The 6,273-nt window shown below is 37.4% G+C and overlaps 1 protein-coding gene across 1 annotated transcript in view; it reads right to left on the reverse strand.

The window, feature by feature from the left end:
- LOC107733024 (igLON family member 5-like) overlaps positions 1-6,273 on the reverse strand; it is a 42,055-nt gene that overhangs the window by 1,370 nt on the left and 34,412 nt on the right. The gene's annotated exons all lie outside the window — the stretch shown is intronic.

Below are 6,273 nucleotides of genomic sequence, written 5' to 3' on the forward strand. Positions count from 1 at the left end.
AAAAAAAACTTTCATTATTAATCAATATTATTTAATTTCATTATATTTTTAATATTATATATTTTTTCAAATATATATATATTTTTATTTCCTCCACTTCTAATGCAACTGTCCTGTTTGGCTGATGTTATTTATTTATTTATTTTTTTTAATGAATTTTGTATTAGAAAATAAGTCAGATTATACAAGTTAAAAGGATTGTAAACATCGTTTTCATTGACTTTAACCTAATTTGAAGCATTTTGTAAAGGCTAGATAAATCTGTGTATAGTGCATATAAAACTTTTAAAATTAATTATACAAAATAAAAAGTAAAATAATTTTAATAGAAATTTTTCATAAAAATGAAATTACTTTTTAAATGACTGATTTTTTATTATATTTAAAATTAAAAAATATTATATAACAAATAATATTTTAAAAATGTAACGCAAAAAGTAAAATACATAAAAAAAAATAAAATAATGCATTTAAAATGTTTTTAATAATTTACTGTATTGCACGAAAAGTAGCTAGAACAAACAGTATGGTTGTTTATATGGTATAATGTATATAAAACTGTGTTTATATGTTTATATGGTGTAATGTATATAAAATACATTGCATATAAATACAATGTACATAAATTACATATAGCTTATATATATATATATATATATATATATTTTTTTTTTAATTCAATTAATTATATTTTAAATTGGTAATAAAAATAGCTTTTTAAATGACTGATTTGTATTACAATTATTTATATTAAAATGAATATGAAAATGAATAAAAAAATAATAAAACAAGAATATTCATTAAAAATTATAAAAAAATAATGAATTTAAAATAATTTACTGTATCTTACGCAAAAAGTAGCTAGAATAAACAGTAAGGTTGTTTATATGGTATATTTTGGATTATTTGATTTTGTTTGTTTAATATTCAGCTTAAAATGGTAATTTCATGACAAATCAAATTTTCATTGATCTTTTGAAACTAAAATAACTTGAAGGGTTTTTGAAAACACTCAGCAGTCTTAAAAACTCAAAACTTCATCCCAAGTGAAAAAAATAACATATATTTTGTGGCAAGCCAATGTTGGAAGGAGGAACCCCCGACCAAAGGAGCAGGCCCCGGATAGGAAAAGTCATCAATCATGAGTACTTCCACCTGCTCACACTTCAGACATGGAACCACCCACAGCTTTAGCCAATGCTGGCCTAATGGAGGTCATCATAAAGCTAGGATCTCTGCTTCAGTCTGGGGTTGGTGGCCCCAGGACGAGATGCTGAAACTCTGGATGGCCTAGGGAACATACCAGTTGAAGAGTAACAAGAGATAACTAGCTAAAGAAGAAATAGAGTGAATCTGGTCACGTCTTACTTAACGACCTGCCTTTCTTCTGCTCTGTCTTCTCTTTTTAAGGTGGCCCAGTGGTGAAACGAAGGGAACAAAACCGCCAAAGATACCCCAGACCGGAAAGAACCAAAGTTCCAGTTTAAATTTCCTTTTGGCCCTCCTATTTTCTTGGTTAAATAAAAACATAATTTTGTTAACTCTGCATCTGCCTCCCTTGTGATTGTGTTTTGTGGCAACTTCAACCTCACATCGCCCTAGGACAGGGGTAGGCAAGTTCGGTCCTAGAGAGCCGCAGTCCTGCAGAGTTCAGCTCCAACCCTGAAAAAAAAAAACTCACCTGCCTATAGCCTTAGTAATCCTGAAGACATTGATTAGCTTGTTCAGGTGTGTTTGATTAGGGTTGTAGCTGAACTCTGCAGGACTGCGGCTCTCTAGGACCGAACTTGCCTACCCCTGCCCTAGGACATCACATTTGGTGGAGAATGCGGGCACAGAAGTCAGAGCTTAAGCAGCCACAAAACTAGAGAAGGACAGAATGGAAGCTGCCATTAATGCCTTGCTGACCAGTCACGCCAAACAGAGGGAGGAGCTATGTGCTTAGGGAGGCAGTTACAACAATGTGTCAAGTCATGCCCAAAACCAGAGCCACCATAGACCCAGGGAGGGTCCTCACTAAACAGACTCCAGATGATGATGTCGAAGCTTAACTGGAGGTATTTGAGAGAACTGCAGTCAGAGAGAAATTGCCTGAAGAAGACTGGGGTACCTTGTTGGCACCTTTTTTTGACAGAGGAAGCACAAAGAGCCTGTCAAGATCTGCCTGCTAAAGATACAGCTGATTATGTGAAGTTAAAGAAGGCCATCTTGGCCCACTATGGGCATAGCCTCCCCGTTCATGCCCAATGGTTCCATTCATGGACTTTTGATCTGATCCAGCCAGTGAGACCTCAGAAAGTCACTGAAAGGCCTGGATCACTACAGGGGAAGGCCCCTATTGGTGGAAAGAATTGTGCAAGACTGTTGTATTTGCTCTCTGCCAGCTGAGGCAAAGCGCAATGCTGCACAAACCAGCCCTGCAGACGTAGACTCTGACAGCAATTGGATAACTATCAGGCGACGGTTGAGGTAATGAAAGTGAATTGTCAGGATCTATTGAGAATGGGCCATTCCAGTACCAGAGGGGAAAGAGGGGGGCCACTGAAGAACCAGGCGGACTCTCAGTTGGCAAGGTCAGTAAGACCAGCCCAGGCCCCAAACCCACCTCTCTGGCAGCCCTCCAGCAACCAAAACCCACAAAAGTGTTACTCCTGTGGACAGGAAGGCAACCTCTCCTGGAGCTGTCCAGGCAAAGAAGAATCCATGCCCTCAGCAGACTCAGGTAATAAGGCATGTCACTATGGGATGACCTGTTGGGCAAGCCAGGGGACAACAGTCCCCCATATTCCAGTAAAAGTGGCCAACCAAAGACACAGAAGCCCTACTAGACTACTAGACAGGACGCATTGTTACCCTAGTATGGCCTGAATTTGCACTGGGACCGAAAGGCCCCCCCCATCCTGGTGTCATAAGAAGAGCTACCCCACTGCGCAGGTTGAGATGCTAACCCCCAGAGGAGGATGCATTTTCAAAATTGGGGTGGTTGACAGCCTTACCAGTCCTGTTAGGTAGGGACTGCCCAGTGTATGAGCGTTACTGGCCTCTAGACCCCCGAAAACCCCTCTTCAGCAGAGTAAAGCAAAGCTCCAAGAAATATCAGTCCTTCTGGGCTTTTACAGCACCTTCAAACCAGCAGTCAGGGAGTGAGTCTGTGATCCCAGAAAGCACTGTCAACCCTCTACATTGCAAGTAAATCACTCGCATATGCGACTAAATCTTCACTCTGGGCGACAAAATGATGTCTAATATTAGCCAATGGCTAATAAATTCTCAGATTTTACTTATACAGATTTTACTAAAGTATAAGTTTAGCACAAATATATTTTCACTGCAATCTGTGCTATTTTTCAGTTCATCTGAATGGATGTGCAGCGTACTTCTATTTTACATACCGTAAACTCTAGTGTGAAGGCGCACGACTCGCCGTCGCTTTGTTTCACACAAACACAGAGAGAGAGAGAGAGAGAGAATTGACGCACTACGTGTAAACGATATTCTTTGTTGTATTTTCCTTTGGTTCCTTTGGAATTCTTCAGCTTTTAAGAACTGCCGCTTTCTCCGGTAGTAGGCGGAACTAATGTGCAAATGGCAATCTCATTGGCTGGCGCTCACTTATTATCGTCCCTGTTTTGATTTCAGCAAATCAGTTCGAGCGAACGCACACAACCCGATTAATATTCATGAATCCAGCAGCTCATTAATCCATAGTGCGTTTTATATTGTTCTTATTAGTAGAATTCGTATCATTATTATCTTTTCTGTATTTTTGTTAGTTTTTTCCCATTTCTTTTTACAGAAACACTGAATGACCAAAAACGCACCACCACCAGTCCGAAGTTAAATGACTAATATGCATTCATACATGGTTATCAAGTTTTAATTCTAATTACTAAAGTTCTATCATTAAATAATATTGATTATCATATTATAATGCTTGACTGACTGATGTTAAGAGTGTACTTTCAGATATTTATAAAACTGTGCCATTTTACAAACATAATATGCATTCATACATGGTTATCAAGTTTTAATTCTAATTACTAAAGTTCTATCATTAAATAATATTGATTATCATATTATAATGCTTGACTGACTGATGTTAAGAGTGTACTTTCAGATATTTAAAAAACGGTGCCATTTTACAAACATTTGTGTTAAATATATATATATATGTCTGGCGAGTAAACTAAAAAATTTACTAGCCAATGGCGATTCAATTGCCAAGGTGTCCGTAGAGGGTTGGGTGTAGTAAATGTCCCTTCTTAAAATGAAGCAGGGAATCCCCCTAGAATTCCTTTTAGGGAATCACTCAAACAGTGAAGACTTCCCCCAAGCAAAAGTGATGGAAAGGAATTGGTCCGGGCAATTTGGCACAGCTCAGCTACAAGACCCTAACCTCGAACAGGCTTGGAGAAGCATCAAGGTTGTGGATGACCAGTTACTGGAAGGAGGGGATTTAAACTGGAACTTAGGTTTTATCCGGTCTGGGGTATCTTGTTCCCTTCGTACGTTTCACCAATGGGCCACCTTAAAAAGGGAAGACAGAGCAGAAGAAAGGCAGGTCGTTAGGTAAGACGTGACCAGATTCAGTCTCTTTGTTCTTTAGCTGGTTATCTCTTGTTACTCTTCAGCTGGTCTGTTCTCTAGGCCATCCAGAGTTTCAGAATCTCGTCCTGGGGCCACCAACCCCAGACTGAAGCAGAGATCCTAGCTTTATGATGACCTCCATTAGGCCATCATTGGCTAAAGCTGTGGGTGGTTCCATGTCTGGAGGGTGAGCAGGTGGAAGTACTCATGATTGATGACTTTTCCTATCCGGGGCCTGCTCCTTTGGTCGGGGGTTCCTCCTTTCGACATTGGCTTGCCACAATATGTACAAAATAGCTTATTTGGAAATCCTTGGATATCTGACAAAATCTGACAATTTGACAGTCAGCATTTACACATGAACAATCAATTTATTGTTCAGAGGAGGAGGAACTAGGATAGATAATATTATTCCTAAAAAGTATCCAAAGACAGACAGCGGTGGGACAGATGTTTATTCTCCTAAGGATGAAGATAAAGGTTGCAGCATGTTTGATGGAAAAGTGTGAGTCAAGGCCAGATGACGGCGTGGCAGCGACATGAACAAGAGAAGATGTATGGAAGTAACGGCAGGTCACTCATCACGGGAAAACTCACAGAGATAATGGGAGACCAAATGAGATGGCGGAGGGAGAGATGGAGGACACGCTTACAATGGTAATGCGTGAGGGGAGGAAACGGCAGGAACAGAGCAGGAATCACTCACTGCGGACTGAAATGTGAAGAATGGAGGGAGAGAAGCCACTGATGACTTCCTGGGGTAACAGGACACAACGGAGTGGGAACAAACAAGAGGAGAGACTCGCTCCGACATAATGGGCCGGAGAAGAGACAAGAAGGGAGGAACCGAAAGGATGCAAGAAACTGCAGAATTTCAGACCGACAGAACAAAAACAGATGAGATGATGATGTATGGCACTTGTGCGAAGGCCCTGCTGTTTATTGCTAATGAGCTATAAAAGCATTATGTAAGCGATAATGTACAGCTAGCCACAAACTATTACACGGCTCTCTGGAATACTTCATTCTGATTGGTCAAATCACAGCATTCTGCGGACAAACATTTTTTTTTTAATGACACTAAACTGTATAATTGTTCTCCCGGCCAAACCTTTTTCTCCCTATATGTCCTAGTAGCAATCTGCATACTCTTTGTTCTTATATAATGAAATGATTTAAATTCAAATGACTTCAAATCTCTTCTTCAGTGATTTATTTGCGTCATTAATAATAAATATTTACTATATTTAAATATTTTTAAATAAATAAATACTTAGAGAAATATTACAAACATATTCATATATTTATACAAATATAGACAGTTATTTATAAATATATTAATAAAATAATTTAGAAAGAAATAAATATTTATAAATATTAATCAAAGACTTGTTTGTCACCAATCATATATATGTACTCTATTTAAATATTTATTTTAATAAATACATACTTAATAAATATTTATAAAAAATTATTTATAAATATTTGTTTATAAAAATATAAATAACAATTATAACTATTTATAAATATTAAGGTCTAAGTGCACCATTTGTCACAAAGGCACTAAAACATAAAAAAAAAATGATTTCAATAAATGCTAAATAAATAAATAAATAAAAAGATAATTAAATAATTAAATAATAAATATTTGTTTATTAAAATATTATTGTTTATAAATATTTAAGT

The sequence above is a fragment of the Sinocyclocheilus rhinocerous genome, unplaced genomic scaffold (genome assembly GCF_001515625.1).
Source record: "Sinocyclocheilus rhinocerous isolate Xijiao unplaced genomic scaffold, SAMN03320098_v1.1 scaffold3174, whole genome shotgun sequence".
Classification (NCBI taxonomy): Eukaryota; Metazoa; Chordata; class Actinopteri; order Cypriniformes; family Cyprinidae; genus Sinocyclocheilus; species Sinocyclocheilus rhinocerous.